Below are 24,458 nucleotides of genomic sequence, written 5' to 3'. Positions count from 1 at the left end.
AGATCATTGCATTGTCTATTTTGTTTTAACATTCAAATGCTCAACTTGAATTCCTATCTTACTTTAGACATCATGTAAGAATGGTACGCATTGGAGTTTTAAGATATAATTTCTTTCCTCCCCTCTCCACTTCTTGTCTCCAGCAGCCCTGTAAAATAGCTCATTGCTTTGCATCTCTAAAGCATTCAAGTGTTTACAGAATCTAATGATCCTGATCTCTTGGTTCCTTTCTATAAGCAGAAAATGATAGCTGGAGGTGGCACAGTTAGTTCCCAGGGAAGCAGCATGAAAAGTGCAGGCAGGCTGATGCAGCCAGGGCATGGAAAGCAGCCACAGGTGCGTGCTTCTCAAGGAGTTGTCTCATCAACTCACCTGCCACCTTTAATGGCATAAGGACTGTCCAACTTCATTTTCTAGGAGAAAAGATATTTGAAAGATGTATTCAAAAGTTTTCTCCATTAGTCTTCTTTTGAAATTCAGCATAACAGCTCACAGTGGCCCATAGCAAAGAAAGAAAAAAGTAATACGAAATGAATGAAAGAGCTGGAGCCAAATGGGAAGGGAGGGCTACTGTAGCAGGGTGACTCTCCATGAAGAAACAAAGCAGGTATGACTAGTAATTAGTAACTTATTTTTTTGTACACATTAACCCACAAGAACAAGCCCTTAAGAAGTAGTGCTATGGCAAGAAAAATTGTTTAAAATCTATAAGAATGCTTCTAGCACTAGAGCTGTATTTCTTTAGTTACATGTTTATATTAGCTATGTCAACTCTGGGATTCCTGGATTGGAAAATTCCAATGACTATGCCTGGACATGAGAGGGGTCAGTCCAAACTTGGAATGCCTGTGGTGCAGGGGCTAGACAGACTCATGGGTTGGATTCAGGGTTGGAGATTTTAAGTGGTGATCCAAGTAGACATACGGAGTGTGGAATTAGAGTCCTGCTGTAGGGGAGGGGGAAATCAGGCTGTAGGAATTGACGAAATTCATGTACTAATGACAGTAATTACATGTCAGGCCCAGTTCTAAGCACTTTATATTATTTATCTTGTTAATCCTCATGCAACTCTGGGATGTGACTATTGTTCCCACTTTACAGACGAAGAAACTGAAACATGGGAAGTTTAAGTAACTTGCCTGAGGTCACAAAGAAAATAAGAGCCAAGGCCAGGGTTTGAACCTGTGCTGTTAACTCTTACACTGTCCTTCAAGTAAGCAAGTAGCTTCAGGGAGACTTAGTGTAGAGTCCAGACCACCTCAGATACTTGTAGAGTTGTATGCTTGAGGTCATCTAAGAAGCATTTGGAGGCAAGTAATAGCTCACAATGTAAACACATTTACTGACTCAGTAACTGCAAGTTCAGAGGCCTGGTCCATTTCCCTGTGATCCTTCTGGCTCTGCCCTCATCTCAGTGATGGTTGGTAGAGGTGTGGCTGCTGTAGTTCTGCAACTCATATCCACACAGAACACTGGTCAGAGGAGAGGAACCGTTCTCTGGTGCTGCCGTAGGGGAACAATGAAGAACTTCCTTAGATGCTTAGAGCAAACCTCTGCCTGCATCCGAGGACTCTGAGCTCAGTCCCATGCCCATTGCTAATCTAGTCACCAATGAGGGGCATGGGATCGCATGGGGGCTGTCAGGAGCTGGGGTGGGGCTAGCCTTTCCTGAATGACATGACTTTGGGGGGAAGATTAGATACCTAAATAAAATTGCAGCTCTCTGAGGGAAAGGAAGAGCAGTAGAAGCTGGGTGGCTACCTGCAATGGCTGCTCCAGAGAGGCTGTATGTTGGACTGGGAGCTATTGACTATCACATAGACCCAGAGGCTCACTTCTTAGAACAGGTAAATCTGGGGAGAGCTTGATTCAAAGCTCAGTTATATGGTAAGATATATGGTTCTAGAATGAAGCTGTAACAAGGCAAATTAGATGCTGTGCCATTTACCTATCAGCCTAGGATTTTTTATGTCTCTTCTGTTGAGGAAAACTGGTTTGAAGCAGTGGCCTTGGTGAAGCAGATGGAATGTCAAGTGGACCTTCCTGTGACTGGTAGAGCCCAGTTGATCATTACAAAATGAGGCTGGTCTTGGCCGGGTGGCTCATGTGGTTGGAGTATCATCCTGTACACTGAAAGGTCATGGGTTAGATTTCTGGTCAGAGCAGATACCCAGGTTGTGGGTCCAGTCCCCGGTTGGGGCGCATACAGGAGGCAACTGATCAATGTTTCTCTCTCACATCACTGTTTTCTCTCTCCCTCTCTCTCTCTCTGTTTCTCTCTCTTCCTCTCTCTCTAAGATCAATGGACATATCCTTGGGTGACAATTAAAAAACATTGAGGCTGAACAGTTAGTGTGTCAAGCTGGCAGGCCTGGTTTACTTTGGATTCTGTATATAATGCTCTCTTCTATTTACTTTATTTCTCAAAGTGTATTTTTAAATAACTTAATAGGTTTTATGTAGGGAGTAACATTTTATTGACTGACCGATTTTTAGGTTTTTTTCTAAACACAACTGTGAAGTTGGTAAAGTGTTTCTTTGGTCACCAATGTTGTGCTTCGGGCAGTGGTGACAAATATACTGTCCCATGGCGCCACTCCCGCCCCCCACTGCCGCGGCAGACACGCGTCATTTATCACGGCCCTCTTTCCCGCTGAGCATGGTTGCAGCTAGAAACGATTCCCATTCAGCGCTCAAGGCAGCCACTGCGGAGCTGGCACAAGGAGTGGAAATTATTTTGCATCCTTGCTCCGGGAACTCTGTTTCTGAGAGGAAGCACAGGCGAGCAGGACATTTCAGAACCATATATCAAATCAAGTAACGGAGCTTTGAATCAGACGTACTCGGTATCAGACAGGCTTGGGTAGAATCCAAGCTTTGTCACTAACTAACTTGGCAAGTTAACTTCTCTGAGCCTATTTCGTCTTCATAAAGTGAGATTGATGATAGCAATTTCCCAGGCTGCTTGGTGATATTAAATGAGATGGAATATGTACTATTCTTACCAGATTGCCTGGCTCTAAATGTTAGTTCATGTTGTCTTTATCTCAAAACCTAGACCAAGGAGACAATATAATAAACTAATTCTCAGTAACATGCAAAAAGTATTTGCATTTTAACAGTCTCTTTAATGAAAGGAATTAATTGTTTTAGTGTTTAGGGGTCAAATGTTCTAATTTGACACTTCATTTGCTTAAATCATTGGTTCTACCTAAAGACACATTTTAGTTTCCAAAATGTCAGACTTGGCAGAGACTAGTGTTTTAGGGAATTACAGATCAAGGAGAATCCATAATCTTTGCCCTTGAGGAAGTCAAACCAGAGGAACACAGTGACAAATAAATGTACTGTAGAATACAAATAACCAAAGCCTGGAAATAGACCCACATATGCTAAATGATAGCTCCATAAATGTATTCACTTCTAAAATATCTGCATAGGTGGACAGATCAATGGAACAAAATAGAATCTTAAGTAGTTCCAACTACTTCAGGGAATTTAGTATATGATAATGGTGGCATTTCAAATCAGTGAAGAAAGATAGATGATTTAATAAATGGCACTAAGACATCTTTTTAGCCATTTAGGGGAAATGTGGGGTCTCTATACTTTAAAGAGAAAATGTAAGACTATAAAACTTTTATAAGGCATCATGGAAAAAGATTTTTAAGTAATCTTGGTGTGATAAGACCTCTCAGGTAAGAAACAACCTAAGTTGCATTTAAAGACAAGAGTGATAGAGATTAATTTTTCTATAAAATATTAACACTCCTTTAGGGAAAAATATGGTGATTAAAAGTAAAAGACAAAATTTTTAAAAATCTGTATGTCCAATTGTATTCCAAAGAGGTTGGACCAATTTTTACTACACCTGCACTTTATATGCACCTATATCCTCAAAATATATATGCAGGGCTCTTATATAATCAACAAGAAAAAATACAAATAGATCTCACAAAATAGACAAAGTCTCATTCATAATCAAAGAAATGCAAATTCAGACCCTAAGACAATTTTCACCTATCACATTGGTGGTAGTTATAAAATTTGTAAATTCACAGTAGATGGGGATGTGAAGCTACGGAGACACACGTACAATGCAGGAATAGTAACAATTAGTACAACCTCTTTGAAATGCAACTGGACAAAAATTTTAAAATGTGCAAATTTTGTAAGTCCCACTTCTAGAAATTTGTCCTCCGGTTTTCGTCTCACATCTATGTTAAAAAAAAAAAAAGCAACAATAGGAAACAACCTATATGTCTATCAACAAGAGACTAAAATATTTTGATGCAGTCTTATAATAACTTGTTATATAGCCATTAAAAAGAGTATACCTGTATGTGTTGATTTGGACAGATCTTTAAGATATATTGTTACGTTAAAATGAAGGTACTTATCAGTGTCTATAGATGTATATTTGCATGGAAAATTCTGGAAAGGCATACAAGAAACTGTTGACTGTGGTTATCTCTGGGGAGTAACTTGGAGGGACTAGGTGAGAAGGAGACTCACTTTTCTTTGGACACTTTTTTCTACTATTTGAATATCTGACCAAAAAGCATGTGCTGTTTTCATAATAAATGGGTGGGTTAATGGACAGATGGAGCAATAAGCAAACCAACTGCATAGGAATTTTCCCCAGTTTATATCTTCTGTGCAGACTATATTTACTGTCCCCCTCATATCACTGAGTCAAAAACAAGAACAAATTCTTATCAGAGGACAAGAAACTGAAGTCTTTCTGAAAAATAGGAAGCACATGGATTCAAAGAGACACACAAAATACACACGAGGCAGAGATGCCTGTGCAAGTTGAAGCTATTTTTCAGTCTTCTCCTCTCAGCTCACAGTCAACTGAGAGCGGGAAGAAGGGGCCTTTGAACAGCCGGCCTGTAGCATCAGTCAGAAGAGCTGGGCTGGTTGCCTCTTGCTTGAGCCTTGCTTTTTATAGAATCGGTCAGAGAGTTATGTGCTCACAGCAGATGAAGTCACTGTGTGTGCTGGGTCTGCAGAGGCAGAGCAGTATCCTGGCTAATTACCAAGACCGGGAAAGTCGGGAATTCATCTTTACAGAAAAGAATCTGTCTGTGTCTCCCACCAAGCCCGATTTTCTCACCATTCCTCCACAATAATCTTGGGCAGGCTAGAATGGAAAGGCCATAGAATTGGCATTCTCAAAAACAAAGGTGTTCAAACAGGCGAGACTCACCAAACATTGGAAGATATGCATCTCTGTAAAAGTGAGACCCTAAATCCAATGAGCAGAAGAGCTAATATCCAAAGAGAAAGAGTTAATGTAGCAAACAGAAGATATTAAAATAAGTATAATTAATATCTTCAGGGATATGCAATGGAATGTTAAGGATATTGTAATCATGAACCCTAAAGCATATTTAATTAAAATATGTGTATTGAAATAAAGTCATATGATAAATTTTTCTTAGTATTATGAGTAATTATTTTTCCATTAATTCAACAAGTATGTAGAATGTACTTAGTCTCAGGCACTGCTAAACATTGCTAAGTCTAATAATAGCATACTTTTCTATGCTATTTGGCAAGTGTTTTGTCATTTGCTCCTCAATACATCCCTGTAAGGTGAGAAGGGCAGGACAGCCTTTATTATATCTCATTTTATACATCAGGAGATGGTGATAGAGTTAAATATTTTGCTTACAAAGAAGCAATCAGTGACAAAGCTGAGATTCATACTCAGGATTTGAAATTTCACATACTTAGCACTTCTAAATCACATGGTTTTTGAAAGAAATGTAATGCTTATCCTACTTTATAAAGTGAACTAGTTACTGTGACTTTTTCTGCAGTCAGGGCACAAGAGCACCAAGGAGATGCGCCTGTGAGGAATTATTGAGTTTCTGTTTTCTGCTTGTATTTAATAAATATCACCAAGTACAGGATTCCTGGAGGCAGCTCCTGTGTATACATAACAGCTTGGATTTATGGTCTCCGGAAATAACATGGTAGAAAACTTAGTGACATGCCTTTTTAAAAAGTTTTGTAGGTTGTCTGCTTTAGGCTGAAATAAGTAGGTCGTGAGGGTGACCACAGATTTATCGAGAAATTTAAGATTTTGTTTTATTTCAATGAAATGCTGCTGATCCCCTGATTTTGACAGTGATGGCATGAACTATGGCTAAGGAAAAGCTCCTGATCTCCCCGTGACTGTGTCTCAGGATTTATTTTAAGGCTGAAGCTCGAAATTGCTAGGACACTGGGGTAGCTGTCCAGCCTGATCACAAATGTCCTTCCTTATCCCCGTGGACATCTTCCAGGAATAAAATCGATTTCTCAAATTCTATTTGGATTCCGAGAGCTTGTAAATAGACCCAGCCTCCGCAGGTGATGCAGCACAATGGCTGAGCTTGGTGCCATTGAACTGTAAAGTACCATGAAGAGTGCCAGAAAGTTGAAATTAACTTTTTATTAGCATGACACAGCTGTGGGCTGTTTCATCTTGTCAGCAGCCAATTTCTGGTTCTCTCGCTCGCCTTTTCATAGACCTCACATTGGTTCACCTCCAGCTATTCCTGCCATCCTAACAGGCACTGTCCTGCTCCTTGTCAGCTTTTTCTAGTCCTACCGTTGCTTTATGTGGCTTTTTGATGTTTCAAAAGAAGCGTGGAATGTGATAGAGCTTTCATTTTCAAATATGCTTTTACTGCCTTTGATGCATATCAGAGCAATAGACTGGAAAGATTAGGTGAAGGAGAAATGGGGACCAGCTCTCCCAAGGGCTGACTGAATAACCTCAGTTATGTTCTATTTTCCTACCTGTGCCAAGAATGTGGGTTAAACAATGCGTCTTCACTTCCCCAGACTTTGCAAGCCACCTGCCAGTTTTGTTGCTTAGACACCTGACAAAATATAGACCTCCAGTGGTCAGACGTGTACCAGATCTGAAACAGAATAATCCTTGATGTGGCAGTGCGTGAGTCCTTTATTTCTGTCTCCTGAATAGTTAGGGTTAGGCAGGCAGTTCGTGCCACAGTTTCTGTGTACCTGGGCTCTCTCCGTTTGGCCACCCAAATGGGCATTTTGCTTTTGCCTGTATTTAAAGCCATGACCTCATTGAAAGAAATAACCCGAAAGAGCTGAGAACGTATGAATATTTGCTCTGTTATATAGTTTTGATTTCTGAAACATCATGGTTTGAATTGCAGTGGAAAGAAAATGCCTCTTTATGGCATTTAGTCAGTAAGAGTACATTTTATCCTCAAAAGATTTGATGAGCTTAGATGTTATACAAGGTTTCCTAAGGATTAAGATAGAACAACAAAAACAAAAACTAAAAATTCGACCTAAATTGAAAACATTTCTGGTTTTAAAGTAATCAGTTGGTTGAATTTTCTGTGATTTTAGCAGCTTAGGAAAGAGCAGTATTGGACTCTGCCTTGTGGAGCTTGGCCAAAGTTAATGACAGTGACAACAGTTCTTCCCTGAAGGGTATAAAGATGTCTGAATTAATACCATTTGAACTTCTTTATTTGAATATCTGTAATCTCGCATAGTAAATCCACCCAAAAGTCAAATTCTCAATTAAAACTAGAAGCAAAATCAATGGGCCCAAATTACTGCAAGGAAAGCAGAGCTTTGTTTTTTTATATTTAGACTTGAACCTTCACTGCATTAGGTCTCCCCAACTTTATTGAATATTCTTGTCACCTTGGGGACAATGGTTCATTTGCCTCGTAGGAATGTAAGAGGACTGTGCAGCAGACAGGTGAGACCGAAAGCACCATCTAATTACTAAGGCAAACATGCTCTGTTTATTCGAATCACTGTTCTGTTCTGCAGGCATTCTGAGCGAAAATATGACGTAGAGTTCAGATGGTTGTCCTGAGGTTCTTTTACTCCTTGGTGAAACTCTTCCAAAAGTGTTAATTTGGTGAATATGTGATGTTAAAAATAGATTTAGTAAACACAGATATAGATTTAGTAAACACAGGTATAGATTTAGTAAACACAGCTTGGAAGTATGTTCCAGCACCTACTGTGAATTAGAGCAGATTTGGTGGTAAAGAATACAGCCCTTCAGAGTAGGGCAGCTCTGGAGCTCCTGGTCACTTAGTGTGACCTCACCAGGCAGAGCCGGGAAGGATTTGTCGTTCTGTGTCTCCCAGGGCAGGGACCCCTCCCTTACCTAGGTGGCTTTTCCCTTCCTGATTAAGGCAACGCAATAAAACATCCTCCGGGTGGTTGGTTGCACTCTCGACTACAAGGGAGAGATCTGGTTGTATACAGGTTTTTGTTGGATATTTCTAAGAGTTATCTTTAAATTATGTTTAATATTTTAAGAACTGGGTTTCACATTTATGGCATATTGTACAGTGGATGTAATAGACTTTAATGAGTTAAGCTTGGACATTTTATAACTGGAAGTCTGGCCGTTCACCTTGTGGAGTTAGTGACACAGACTAGGAAATAAAGTACCTTAACCATGGAGAGGAATATCAATTGCAAATGATGTTCTGCTCTAAAAAATATGGAGACGATTATGCTTTTGGGCTTTTGGGCTTTTGGTTCAGACGAGCCCATGTCTTACAAGAGAGCTAGCCTGTTTTCCCTAAGTGCTTCTAGGAAGTCTCCTTAAAGAAAACCACAAAATTAGGAATATAAGAGAGTCTAAGGACAGTGGATGAACCCCAGAGGTCAAATATTTAAAACTGAGAATTAGCTAATTTAAAAATGGTCCAATAAATCCCACTTAAAATGCTGCCCTTGAGATATGGCTTATTCCATACACTTTGAAAATTTCAGATTATATATTGAGAAGTGACATTGACTTTTATTTCTAAAGGTGAATGTGCATTTTAGTCATGGGGTGATTTTGAAGAATGTACTTAGTATTTTGAGGGCTTTCTACATATTTTTATATCTTCAAAAAATTATATATATATTATCATTGTAGATGATTCAAACTTTAATCCAGAGTACACAAAGCAAAATGCTATTTCCCCTCCTGCCTTTCCTCTTTTCTCTATTCATTCCTAGACATGACTCCTATAACTAATGTTAGATATGCTTATATTCTCTTTTCTATACATTAATATGTATTCATACACAGTATGTTATAGGCATGCGTACACATACAAACATATACATATTTTTAAAATACATGGGATTAAATATACACATTGTTCTTTGACTTGCAACTTGTTTTTTTTCACTTAATACTGTGCCATATTTTCTATATTGGTCCATTTAGGTTTACCTCATTCTTTTTCATGGCTGTATAGTATATTTCATAGCATGACGGTGACATACTGTGTTTACTCCATAGTTTGGTGATCATTAAGATTGCTTCCTTTTTTTAAGCTAGGTGTTTGAAACAGTGACAAAATCAACATCAATGTGCATACATCTTTGTGCACTCACAAGAGCATTTCTTTGAGGTAGATTCTTAGAAATGGAATTGCTGGGTCAAAGGACATGCCCACTTTAAGAGTGAAAAAATTTTGCTGGGGTAGAACTTCAGCTGGTAAGTACTGGGAAGAGTGTACTGGCAGGATGTTATCAACTGGCCGTAGCTGGCATCTGTTTTGATGAGTCAGGGCCTGTGACACACTGGATGTTAAAAACTTTGACTTTCATCCCTATAATTGCCTTCCAAAAAGATTTTGTTAATATATACTCTTCCCAAAAGTGTACAAAAACGCCTGTCTTTTGCCTTCCTCACACACACAATATATCTTTTTAATTGCTACCAGTCTGGGAGATAAAAAATGGGGAATTGCCGCTCAGTGAGCATCAAGTTTCAGTTTTGCAAGATGAGTAAGTTTTAGAGATCCGCTGTGCAGCATTGTGCTTGTGCTAACGATACTACTGTATTATGCCCTGAAAATTTGTTAAGAGGGCAGATCTCATACAAGTATTCTTACCACAATAAGAACATGATATTGCATTTTCAAACTTTATAGTTCCCTGTTTACTAGTGAGGCGGCTTTCTTTCATAAGTTTATTGGTCATTTTTTGTTCTTATGAGAATTGCCTGTTCATTTGCTGTATTTGTTTTCTACTGGGTTGTTTAACTTTCCTTAATGAGGAAGTAATTTTTATATATTGTAGATATTAAGCCTTTGCAGAATATGCATGAATGTTTTCTTTTTGTCAATCACTTGCCTCCAGCTTTCTTGGGGGATACCTTTTATTATAAAAATACTTTAATTAAAAAAATGTTCTTTTGGGATATGATTGATATACAAAAGCTGTACATATTTAATGTTTTCAACTTGATGAGTTTGGAGATAAGTATATACCTGTAAAACCATCACTACAACTCATGCCATAAACATATCCATCAACTCTAAAAGCTTTACATGCCTTTATTATTATTTTTATTATTAGTGATAAGAATGCAACATAAAATTTATCCTCAGCAAATTTTTAATTATACAGTACAGTATTGGGAACTGTAGGCACTGTGATGTCCAGTAGATCTCTAGGACTTATTCATCTTGCATAACTGAAATTTTATACCTTTGATAAAACCTCCCTGTTTTCCCCTGCTCCCAGCCCCTAGCAACTGCCATTCGACTTTGTGCTTCTATGAGTTTGACTATTTTAGAATTCCTCATATAAGTGGTATCATATAGTAATTGTCCTTCTGTGTCTGGCCTATTTCACATTAGCATCATGTCCTCCAGGTTTATCCATGTTGTCATAAATGGCAGAATTTCCTTCTTTTAAATGCTGAATCATATTTTATTGAATGTATACACCCATTTCCTTTATCCATTTGTTCATTGATGGACATTTAGGTTGCTTCAGTACCTTGATTTTGTGAATTATGCTGCAGTGATCTCAGAGTGCAGATATCTCTTCAAGATCCTGATTTTAGTTCCTTTGGATATATAACCAGAAGTGGGATTTCTGGATCATATGGTAGTTCTATTTCTAATTTTTTGAGGAACCCCCATACTATTTTCCATAGTGACTGCACCAGTTTACATTTCTACCAACACTGAACAAGGGTGCGCTTTTCTCCAAATTCATGCAAGCAATTGTTTTCTTTTTTTCATGATACCCATTCTGTCAGGTGTGAGGTGGTATCTCATTGTGGTTTGGATTTGCATTTCCCTGATTAGCGATGTTGAGAACCTTTTCATGCACCTGTTGGCCATTTGTATGTCTTTGGAAAATGTCTATGCAGGTCCTTTGTTCATGTTTTAATTGGGTTGTTGTTGTTGTTTTACTGCTAAGTTGCAAGAGTTCCCTGTATATCTTGGATATTAACTCTTTTATCAGCTTTATAGTTTACAGATACTTTCAGCCATTGAGTAGGTTGCCTTTTCATTTTGTTGATTGCTTCTTTTGCTAGGCAGAAGCTTCTCAGTTGCATTTCTATACACCAATAACAAAATATCCAAAAAGAAAATTAAGAAAATCATTTACAATAGCATAAAAAATTTAAGTTACTTTGGAATAAGTTTAACCAAGAAAGTGAAAGACTTATACATTGAAAACTATGAAACACTGGTGAAAGAAATGAAAGCAGACACAAGTAAGTGGAAAGACATTTCATGTTCATGGTTTGGAGGGATTAATATTGTTAAAATGTGCATACTACCCAAAGTGATCCACATAGTCAGGCAATCCCTATCAAAATCTCAATGGCACTTTTTTTTTTTTGTGGGAAAAAACAACAACAATCCTAGATTTTATATGGAACCACAAAAGACTGAATATCCAAAGTAATTTTGAGCAAGAAGAACAAAGCTGGAGGCACCATACTTCCTGATTTCAAAATATATTACAAAACTACAGTAATCAAAACAATATGGCACTGGCATAAAAACAGACATGTAGGTCAATGGAACAGAATAAGAAGTCCAGAAATAAACCCACACATATATGGTGAACTGATGTTTGACAAAGTTGCCAAGAATACACAATGCGGAAATGATGCTATTGATAGTCTCTTTAATAAATGGTGTTGGTAAAACTGGATATTCACATGCAAAAACGGAAACTGGACCCTATCTTATGCCATACACAAAAAATTAACTCAGAAAGGATTAAAGACTTAAATGTAAGGCCATAAAACTCCTAGAGGAAAAGGTAAGGGGAAAGCTCCTTACCATTAGTCTTGGCAATGATTTCTTGGGCATGACATTGAAAGCACAGGCAACAAAAGCAAAAATAGACCAGTGGGACTGCCTCAGACCAAAAGGCTTCTGTAGGGCAGAAGAAACAATCAACAAAATGAAAAGGCTTTTTAATTTTTATGAGTTCAAAACTGTCCATTTTTTCTTTAGGACTTTTCTGTTTCATGGCTCACTTAGGAAGGCCTTTAGCATTCTAAAATGATAAAATAAAAATATTTCCTTGTATTTTCCTCGAGCACAGGCACTCACAAACTTAATTCCTTAATCCATCTGCAGTTTGTAAAGGCCACGTTCAATACTGCAGCCTTAGCTGAGGGGCAGAGGTCTGGATTTTTTCTCTTACCAATAGCTGATTTTCCCTATGCCCTCTATTGAATGGTCCATTCCCCTACTAATTTGAAATATCAACTGTATTATAAGTTTTATAGCTAAAATTCGCATGTATGTGTGGGCATCCTCCTAGACTCTATTCTATTGGCTTGCTTTTGTCTTTCTGCATGATATCACACTGTCTTGATTTGTAGAGTATTGTAGTCTGTTTTGCTGTCTGTTAGGGCAATATCTGCAGATGCTCAGTATTAACTTAGACTTTCTCTTGCTTTAATTATGTATTTATTTATTTATTGTTTATTTTTGTTTAAAATTAATTATGTATTTATATCCCAATTTCCAAAACAGGACTTTTGGTTTTTCCAATATTATCAGATTTTCTAGCTTTCAGCAAATGGGTTCTGGTCTTATACAACGGCCACTGATGCGTAATTTTCCTACTTGTCAAGTTGGTACTTCTAGGTATAAGTTGCCTCTTCCTCTCCCCTGGCTGAATCTTTTATTGGTTGAGATATTAACGAATTTACAAGTCTCCTTTAGGTGGTAAGTTACAGCAGGAACATTTTCCACAAACTATAATTTCCTAACCTTGAATTTTTAGATTCACCTTATTCTTTTATCTGCTGTACAGTATTATGTGGTATAAATGTTCCATGAGTTACTCCACTACTCCCATTTTCATGATTGTTATGATCACTGCTGCTGCTGCTGCTTTTTTCTTTTTTCTTTTTCAAACCTGGATGAAGTAACCATCAGTGTATATACATCACTGTGCACTTACAATGAGATTTTCTTTGGGACAGAGTCCTAGAAATGGAATTGCTGAGTCAAAATCTGAAGAAACAGTATTTATGTCATTTTACCAATGAAATAAATGTCCATGTTATTTTAAGTAACAGCCCTTATTGGATTTAAGATGACAAAGACAGTTCTGTCCCCCGCCCCCATACTTTCTTCCAAAACCCATCTCCCGAGTAACAATAAGGATGGAAAACATAAACACACTTTCTTCTATGAAACCAGGTGACACCTAGACCTGAACATAACACATGAGGATGGATAGGTGATTGGAGGGGGTGGAGGCTGACTTGCCAGAGATGAGGAAGACAACACTGGCAGAGAGAATGGTGATAAGAAAGCTAAGTCCTCTTAAGGCTCTGGAATCACCACAGAACTGAGCCGAATGGCTCTAGACTTGGTGACCCTGGCAAAGTGGAAGGTGGGGTGAGATCTGGACTGAACACAGGGAATTAAGTGACTGATGAGGTCCCTACCACCTCTTGCAACCAGGTTCCTGAATGACTGTCACCAGCTTCCCAGAGGAGGTGGGGGGTGTCCTCCTCAGAGGGAACTGTCCCAGGAGCAAAGACTTGCCCAGATAGGTACTTGAAGTCTTTCGTGCACCAATATCTCCACCAAAATCCAGAACTGTGTCTGTCTCCGCCTAGATGTTCCCTAGGCATAATATTTAAAGTCCAAACCTCAGCTTTTTATTTATTTTTTCTCCTAAATCTGCTCTCTATACAGGTTTCCCATCCTAGTGGCATTCCTGTCATCTAGCTAGTCTCTCAAGCCAAAAACCTTTGTTGGTCATTGAATCCCTCTCTCTACTTCTCAATGATGCAGTTTTTACTCCTTGAAAATCTTCCACGTCTGTGCTTTCCTCATTACCTTTCTTTAATGTATGCTTCAACATCTCTCCCCAGGGCGACCACAATAGTAATCTTATAACTCGTCTCCACCCTTCAACCTGGCTTGGTTAAAACCATCCTCTGTAGCCTGCAGAGTGCTCTCTCTAAAATGAGTACCTGATCACTATTTCCAGCCTTCCTAGGAACCTTTTGTGCTGCTGTTACCCTCCCAACAACCATGTCCTTTCTCCCCTAGCCCACCACAGCATTCCAAAATTTAATGCACATCAGCATAATCTGAGTAACAACCTCACAATGCATATTCCTGGGCCCCCTCCCCAAAGATGTTAAACCAGCAAGTCACACTAGGTGATTCTCTGCAAATGTCTTTGGCTCATACTAACACTAGGCTAGAGCATCCTGTCTAAATTCTTTAGCACGACATATATGGCCTTTAATGCCCTGACTCCTGCTCACCAGTTGTGTTCTGACTTCCCATTCTGTCTTGTGTTTCAGAATTATCAAGCTATTATTTTCCCAATCATACCATTTTGTTTCATGATTTATACATGGGACCCTGTCTTCCTTATGTGAGGACTTCAGTGTCTACCTCAGTTCCAGATACATGAGACAGATGTTCTTAACCCAGATTCAGAAAATCTGTGAAGTCCCTGAAATTGGTATGCGGTATTTTGTGTATTTTGTATATGTCAATGTGTATGTGTCCTTTTCTTTGAAAAAGGGTCCCTCAGATTTCTGCAGATTCTGAAAGTGGACTATAACCCTCAAAATGAGGGTAAGCACCCCTAATGGAGATGTTGAATACAAGTTTGTTGAATTGAATGGACAAAATCCTTTTCAAATGATGCCTTTTTCCTAAGGATGACACTATTAATTGTGTGTGTGTGTGTGATAGAAAGAAGGGATAAAATGAACATAGTTCATTTAGATGAGAGTGAGGTATGTTCACTGGTAGCTTTAATTGCTTCTCCTTATTCTAGTTTAAGTGGAGAGGGAGAGTATGTTTTGGAGTAGATCAGGCCAGAATACTCGCACACATCTATTGTCCTTTGTAGAACAGAAGTTCGTGTTGGTTTTAATATAAATTCCCTGATAATTGACTCTACTCTTTTCCCCACTGATGGTTTGAGTGACTTAACTGTTCCAGATCAATAGAACAGTACAATTAGACTTTCCCACCACTTCATTGACTGAATCAACTGGCTATTTTTGTGTCAGAGAAAGCGCCTTACTGTCTTTAATCCATCTCCTCCCTGTTGGAGTCTAGTCTATGCTGGTGTTTCAGTTCAAGAACAATGAGTTTCGTGTCAATGAGTTTTCTGTTTCTGTGGCCTTGAGATGATCTTCCTATCTCTGTCCTGGTGACTCAAAATTATTTGGCCAATCTTGGTGTTTTTAAGGTGTGCTGGTACTGGGTGCCATTCAGCCTTACCTATGGGTGGCACTTAAAAATTAGTACTGGCCCTGGCCCGTGTGGCTCAGTGGCTAGAGCGTCATCCTGTGCACCGAAGGCTCTCGGGTTCAATTCCTGGTCAAGTGAATATACCTGGGTTGCAGGTTTGCTCTCTGCCCCTGGTCTTCCTTGTCCCTCCTTCCCTCCCACTCTCGCTCTAAAAAATAGAAAAAATATCCTCAGGTGAGGATTAATGAAAACAAACAAATAAATAATTAGTACTTGGGGTGAAAAGTGATACAATAATTAGAACAGTAAATCAAGAAAATGGGTTCAGTAAGGTAGTCTCCTGCATGCCCTCTTCATTAATATTACATATTTAAATGTAACTATCAGTTAGTTCACTTAAAATTAGTAACTAATTAGGTTTACTTTTAAAAACTTGGGTAAATACACTTAATGTTGAATAAAGAGAATTTAAAATATGTAGTGAGTTTGTTAACCATATTATAAACTGAGTGGACTGGTCATGGTTATGTTAACCATATTTTTAAAATTAAAGCCTTTATTTTCTTCAGCAGTTTTAGATTTGCAATAAAGTTGAAAGGAAGGTGCAGAGATTCCCCATATACCCACTGCCCCCACATGTGCGTTGCCTCCCCCATTATCAACATCACTCACCAGAGTGGTACAGTTTTTAACAAGGAACAACCCACATCGACACATTATTATCACCCAAAGTTCACCCTTTACCTAAGAGTTTTCACTTTTGGTGTTGTATATTTTATGGATTTGGACAAATGTATAATGACATGTATCCGTCATTATGATATCATACAGAGCATGTTTACTGCCCTAAAAATCCCCTATGTTCCACCTATTTTTCTTCCCATTCTGCCCTGCCAACCACTAATCCTTCTGGGGTCTCCATAGTTTTGTCTTTTCCAAAATGTCATATATTTGGAATCATACAGGATGTGGCCTTCTCAGATTGGCTTCTTTAACTTAATAATACACCTTTCAGGTTCATCCCTGACTTTTCATGGCTTGATAGCTCATTTTATTTTTAGCACTGAATAATATTCCATTGTCTGGATGTATCACAGTTTATCCATTCTCCTACTGAAGGACATCTTGGTTACTTCCAAGTTTTGGCAGTTATGAATAACCATGCTATTCATAACTGGCAATTATGCTATAACCATTCATGTAAAGGTTTTGGTGTGGATATTAGTTTTCCGTCCCTTTGGATAAATACGAAGGAGCATGACTGCTGAATCTTATGGTAAGAGTATATTTACTTTTGTAGCAAACTGCCAAACTATCTTACAAAGCAACTGTACCATCCTGCATTCCCACCAAGAGTTGCTGTTGCTCCACATTCTTGTCAGCATTTGCTATTGTCAGTGTTCTGGATTTGGCTGTTCTGAGAGGTGTGTAGTGATATCTCTTTGTTGTTTTAATTTGCATTTTCCTGATGACAAATGATGTGTAGCATCTTTTCATGTGTTTATTTGCAATCAGTATATCATCTTGATGAGGTATCTGTTAAGGTCGTTGGCCCATGGTTGATCGGGTGATTCATTTTCTTACTGTGGAGTTCTAAGAGTTCTTTGTATATTTTAGATAACAGTCCTTTATCAAATATGTCTTTTGCAAATATTTTCCCCCCAGTCTGTGGCTTGTCTTCTAATTCTCTTGACAATATCTTTTGCAGAGTAGAAAATTTTAATTTTAAAGAAGTCTAGCTTATTAATTCTTTCATGGATTGTGTCTTTGGTGCTGTTATCATCATATCCACAGTTATCTGGATTTCCTCCTGTGCTATCTTCTAGAAGTCTTATTGTTTTAAAATTTAGGTCTATGATCCATTTGATTTAATTTTTGTGAAGGGAGTAAGGGACTTTTCTGGATTCATTCTCATTCTCTCCCCCCTCCCCCATTTGGATATTACTGTCCAGTTGTTCCAGCACTATTTGTTTAAAAGACTATCTTTTCTCCTTTAAGAGACTAAATAAAAGATTAACTTTATTGCCTTTGCTTCTTTATCAGTTGATTATATTTATAGGGGTCAGTTTATGTTCTTTTCTGATTCTTTGTTTCTCCCTACAGTCAGTGTTGAGCCAGACATAATGTCTTCCTGGAATCCATATGTCAATCTGTTTTCTAGGGGAAAAGTAAAAAAATAAGTAGATCAGCAATAAATCTCTATACCTGAACTCAGGTACCCAAGACATTGAAGGGAATGTCTAGTGTTGTCTTTTATACCACAAACTAACAGAACACGGTGTTGGCCTCTTCCTCTTCTGCTTTCTCCCTGTTGGCATTCCCTTGGTGATGCTGACTCTGTTGTGGGTGAACCTTAAATCATACCCGAGAAGGGCTGGAGGGAACTGGATACTGTCTTATGAAAGGTCTGTCAAAGTGGGGTTCTTTTTTAATATAGCTGAAGATTTAAAGAGTTAGTATAAATACACATATTTAATTGTTAGGTTTGAACATTAAATTCCTTTGTTCTATATTGTGTGTTTCATTATATTGCCTGCTATATAGTAAAAACTAAGTTTGGCTTGAGTAGTTCTGAAAAAGTGACTTTTGCCTTAAAACCTGTTCTGGTGATCCACAGGGCTCAAGTATTAAGAGGCAAATGAGACCAGAAGCCTTAACAAATTGTAAAGACCCTTTGGGGGCATCTCTCAGTTGAATTCCTGTTGGATTGCAGGTTCCTTAAAGTTAGGGACCGTATCATGTCATGTATCTCTAATACCTGGTTCAAATCCTGGTATATATTTGATGCTCAGTAAATATTTAAATGGCTAGGAGAATAAATGAAACAAGTGAAAGGATTTCCTCAGAGACATAAAATAGATCAGGATCACCCTCAAGTACTGGTGAAGTAACTGCAGCAGGTGTTGCCACCTGTGTTATTTTCTTGTATCATGACTTCATGTTATAGATAAAAACACTGAGATTCAGGAGTTTGAATGATGTGGTATTATAGGGCAGAGCCAAGATTCAGATCTGCAACTTTAGGTGGGGAGGAGGGAGGAGGAAAATTACTACTGAGCCACCACTAAGACAGAATAATCTTGACATATTTGGATGAAGTAGGGCCCTGATAGAAACTTAAGTGTTACCTCTAGCCCAGTAATCTAAGTACCAATGAGACCCTTTTAATGGTACTCCCTCACCTCTTTCTTCTCACATCTTTCTTCCCTCCACACGCCACTTATGACTTTTCTCTGTTAATACGCTCAATATGTTAACCGAATTTCCCACAGTACCTAATTCCCTGTGCCTTGACTGCCTTTACTGCTTATGAGAAAGAGAGAGCACAATTTCTAGTAAGCTAATGGCTATCAGAACAGACCCAAGGGGCAATAAGATAGAAAGATAATAGGTAATAGTGGGAGGGAGATATAAATGATTTTTGAAAACAGAACTGAGTTATAGTATTCATTAACTCCTGGTTAGAAACTGGATATTCCATTTCTAATTCTGTTCATCCTACACAGAACGAATTTGAAATCCACTATTGCTCCTTTCTTTCACAAAACCATTGTTCTTCTGTCAGCTATATTCACAGGATTGATTTTCTTTGTTATTTTCCCTTCATCGTTAAAGGATTTTTACATTGAACCTCAGAGATTTTTGATTTCCAGTTCGTCTTCTAGAGAAACTTGAGCCAGCCGAAGGGACACCCGAAAGTTAGTCTCTCAAGGCAAAGCAGAGGTGAGGGTTTTATGAGAAGGAAAAATGATTATGGAAATTATGTTGATACAAACTTCTTTTTGTTTATATAAGTAACCTTTCCTGTGGCTAGAGTTTCGTGGTTCAGCATTTTTAGATGTAAATATTTTTTCCTGACCATGGCATAAATAAGTTTCGAATAACACAGAGGAATATTTGGCTTTAAAATAAGTGACCCCTCATTTAAAGGGCTGCCTAGAAGATGTAGCGAAAGGTATAGCTGGAGTGTGAGAAGCCGTGGTGTTTATTATTTATCAGGCTTCTCCCGGGTCCCCATTGGCATATGCGAGCTTGACTATCTCTGCACTTGCTACGTTAATCACTTTCTCTTTTAAATTCAGGAGAGCCATGCTTGGTGTACAGGGTCAAACACAAGGTGGAAACGATGAGAAAGTCAATTATGGTAAATAAGGCTCTGATAGTAAGTTAGAGGGAGTTCCACGATGATTTTGGCATCAGCCATTAAAAGCAGGTCTGCTTGCAATTTGTATCATTGCGAATAACCGGATTTATACTCTGTTGGTAAAAATCTGTGCCTGCTAAGGTGGTAAGGTATACAATTCTTGTTCCACTTGGAATTATTTGAAATGTAAATATGCAGAATCTCTGGAGATAAGAACTAGTGTGTTTATATGGGAAGGATTTTTGTATCAAGAACACGGAGATACTTGCCTACAGGCGATACCTGGCTTTTCTGTTTGTACCATCAGCTACCCTCAGGTTTGTCTATTGTATACAGATTTTGGTTCTTTCCAGAAAGGTACAGAGTGAGTCTGTAAACATTTCCTTCTTTGCAAAGTTTTGTTTATCCTCAGAATAGAAGAAAGAATGGAAACTCAATTTTGTACAAATGAATCCAGTATCAGGAAGTCAGAGCAGGTAGTGTCTGCTAATTTTCCAAGAACGTTTAACATCAACAAATTCACCACCCTTTTACTCATGAGAGAACACTGTTAAACATTTAATATTATATTCAATGCACGTCAATGTCATTTTCAAGATTTGCATGCATTGGGACAATAGCAGCACACATGTGTGAAAGAGATTCGGTCTGTGAGCAGCGCAAAATAGCATTTTCCCCACAGTCACTACATCCTGCTCCAAGGCTGTATTCTCTCTGGACACACTCAGTCCCCTCCTGCTAGGAGTCCTTGCACTTGCTCTTTGTCTCCTTGAAATTCTACCCCCCAAAGTCTTCACCAGACTGGCTCTCTCTTGTTAGTCTGGATTCAGCTCAAATGTTTCCTGCATGAAGAACCCTTTCTATGACCACTCAATCCGAAACAGCACTCCCACCCCACCCTCTTCCAATCACTCTCTGTGACATTACCTGCCCTGCTGTTTCCTTGGCACTTATTACAAGCTGGCATTGCATTATTTATTGGTTTTACTCCTTTGCTAGCCTCTTCTTCATGAGAGCAGAGACCTTGCAGACTTGTTATCTGCAATAGCTATAGATGCTCCTGATACATATTCCTTAAAGTTTGTTGAATGAAGGAGAATATAAAGCAGTTTGCAGAAACTCTCTCTCCCCAAGGAGGCCATAGGCGTCCTTACATGGCAGTCTCAGGGCAGCAGGAGGGCAAGAGGAAAGCTAGCTGCAAGACATCTTGATGTTGAGGTTCTGAAGTCACACATCACCACTTTGGCTGCATTCTCTTATAACAAGTCACAGGACAGGACCAGCCTCATCAAAGGGAGGGAAAGTCATTCCACCTTCAGAAGAAGGGCAGCAAAACCACTTTACAGAGGCATATGCTTCCAGGATTGGGAGGAACTGATGCAGCCAGTTTTGCAAACAATCTACAAGAGAGGATTGGCCCTAACCTATCAATATGTCTACAGCTAGAAATACTCAGAATTCACTTGCGGGTTTAAGAGTAGGATCAGCTGAGAATGACTGAACAGTCCATAAGAAAAGCAATAACTCTATACACTATACACACACACACACACACACACACACACACATATGTATGTATGTGGGGGACATACTTTATGGTATAGAATACGCAAGATATGCAGTCATTTTTGTTATTGTCTCTCATTCCTTTTCACTGAGGATGGTATAGTCCCATCTGCAATCCCTTTCCTATGTCCTACAGTGTTCTTGTCCTTCCACGGATAAGCTGTTTGTAGGACTCCTGTTTCAGAACCCTGTTGCTACAATATGCTCTTTACTTAGGCACCTGTTTAAAATTCCATCTTTGAGTACTCAGGTAATCCCATAAAGCAGTGGGTCTGTAGTGTTAAAATCTGACCTGAGAGTTCTGTGTCTATGTTCTCTGCCAGGGTTAGATTTTTGTGCTCTGGCACAGCTTTCTTCCTGTCATGAAAACAGAAGTGGTTGAAAATGGCTTCATGATGTGAAGAATCTTTTTCTGCCTGAAATCTGAACTGCAAATAAATCCTGCATTTGCCCAGAGCTATGACAATTCCAGTGTGTATCTGATATAATGCTTTAGGCTGCAAGTAACAGAGTATCTGACTCAGACTAGCTTAGATGATGAAGAAGTTTATCATCTCCAATAGCCTCAGGTTTGATTCATTTAAGAGCTCAAAGGTGGGCTCAGGTTCTGTGGCTCACAGTGTGAACTCTAATCTCTTGCTTTGATCTAGCAAACACATTTCTCCTCAATCATGGACATCTTCCAATTAGTCTGATAAAGCCATCTTAGATCACATGTCCATCCAAAGCATTAGCATCTCCCTGGGATGCCCTAAACTGAATGACTGAGGCCTATCATGAATTGGCCCTGGAGTCAGGATTGTCACCCAGCCAGGTATCATAAATGGGAAAGGGATCTCTGAATACAACTGGGATTCTGATGGGAAGGTAGAATGGAGAAAGAATGCTTAGTAGGCAACCAAAAGTGTCTTGTGTAAGTGTTTTGGGTAAGTCTAGTAAACATCCTCTGAAAAACAGTAACTGTAGAAAAACTGTAGAAACTAAAACTAAAATAGTTAGAAATAATAAAGGGGAAATTCCAAGTTTCAAAAGATACTTTAAAAAATAAAAAACTGATAGTCCCAGAGTCTACTTGTTTGCTCTGAATAAAGTTGCCACAGTGTCTTTCTGCTCGGTACACATGTACCGACACAAGTGCACACAGGTGATGTGGTGTGTGCTTTGATCCCTAAAAAGTGGACCATGATTCATCTACATTTCAGAGGAAAGCCCAGGTTTGCTCTTCAGTATTTTTCTTCCCAAGAAAGGCTATTGCTGGCATCTGCCCAAGGCTACCTGATGAGAGTGGCTGGGGATGGAAAAGCAGGGAAAGGGAGGATCTGGAGGTGTGTTATTCTTTCCCATGCTCACCTCTTTCTGTTTAACCTCCATGTGCACTTGAGGGTAAGTTCCCAGAGACTGGTGTTTTTTATCGTTAGCACCCAGAACAGCCCCTGGCACAAAATAGACACTGTAAACTGTTGTTGAACCAGCTCCTGCACACCCTCCCAGGAGTGGCAGTGAAGTGAGAGCAGCTGTAGGAACAAGGATCTTGCACCATCTGTGAGCAGAAACGGGGGAGAAAGGGTAGGGAAGAGCTACCTGCTTAGTTGGTTGTTTGCAAGGTGGAGGTCTGTCTGCACAACCTCCCCTCAAATTGCCGGGTTCTTATTTACTAAGCAGGAATAAAACTAACCAGGTACTTCTTCAGAGAACAAAACATCCCAGTTAATGTCTAATGATGGGATGATACGAAGAAATTTAACTAGGGCTTGGGAATTTGGTCATGTTTCAGGTAGCTTTTTGCTTTTCCTCAGCAAAACATGTTGAACATGGGAGTAAGTATAAAGTGCCCTGTGTGTTTTAGTTGAAGATGTTGATGTGAATAGCTACCCTTTCATGCTGGTGCTGTGGAATTTAGATACAACATTTTGATAAAAGCTAAATGCCTAGCACATCCCAGCCCTTTGATGCCACACCGTTGAGTGAATGGGAGCCCTTGGCTGGGGGCAGGGGTGGTAAACAGAGTGCCTGCTTCACTTTGCCTGAAGAACTCTATTAGATGCTAGGCTCATTTTCTCTCTTTTGGGAGTCCACTGATAATTGTTGCTCATCTTAATTCAATATCCCAGTTCCTGGGCCCGCATAAAGGGGATTTGGTCTCTTGGGATTGTTACTGGTGGTGACTACACAGAGCCTAGCTGTGTGTGTCTGCAACCACAGCACAACTATTACCCATAAAAATGACAACAGCTCCCCTTTAGTGAGTAAGGGCGATTAGTGCCAGGTCTGTGCTGGGCTCTGTATGTACATTTCTCAGTAATCTTTACAAACACGTTTTGAGGTAGATGTTTACTGTTTCTACCCTTGCCCTCCTGCAGCCTGTTAGTAACACAGCAGCCCGAGTGATCCTGGTCAGATCAAGTCAGATCATGTCACTCGTCTGCTCAGAACCTTCCAGCAGCTTCCTGTCTCTCTCAGAGCACAAGCCAGAGTCTTTGCTAAAACCTACTTGCCCTATGATGTGCTGCCACCCCTTTGCCTCTCTGACTTCATTCTCCCTCCCTCTGTTCATGCTGCTCCATAAACTACCCTGGGCCCTGTCGTGCTTTCTTGAAACTCTTACTTTAGGACCTTTGTCATTTCTGTCCCTTCCGTTTGGAATGGTCACTTCTAAGAGAGCCACGTGGGTAGCAGCCCACTTCCTTCGGGTCTTTACGTTGTGAACCCTAAGGACTAAAAAGGGTTCCTGGTGGCTAACTCGGCTCAAATTAAAAAGCAAACAAACAACAACAAAAGGAGCCTCTCATGCTAACTGCACGTCCTGGAGAAGCCTCTGCGCCAGACTGCCTGCACCTCCCCCCCTCCCCCAACCCCCTCCCCCCCTCCCCCCCTCCCCCAACCCCCTCCCCCCCTCCCCCCCCTCCCAAACCCAACCACCTGCCTGCTGCGCGTCTGTGACCTGAGCCGGCCCTTATAAGGGAGGCTGGATCCTACTTCAACCAATAGGACTGAGGCTTTCCCACCAGTGAGGCAGCTCTGACCAATCAGAGCTGCTCTATTCTGACCAATCAGGAGCCAGGAGCTGCAAGCCAGCTCCCCTCGGGCTCTGGTTCACAGAAGACTGTCTTCAAAGGACCAGCAGGCCGAGGGGAGTGAGCGGCCTGGTGCAGAGGGGCCTGGCCCCAGGGCTGCCTCACGGACCTGCTGTCATCACAACAGTCCGCTGTGGTGCCGTCAAGCTGTCCCACAGCGGT

Source organism: Miniopterus natalensis, chromosome 4 (genome assembly GCF_054644295.1).
Source record: "Miniopterus natalensis isolate mMinNat1 chromosome 4, mMinNat1.hap1, whole genome shotgun sequence".
Classification (NCBI taxonomy): domain Eukaryota; kingdom Metazoa; phylum Chordata; class Mammalia; order Chiroptera; family Miniopteridae; genus Miniopterus; species Miniopterus natalensis.
Note: the sequence above shows the minus strand (reverse complement) of the source record.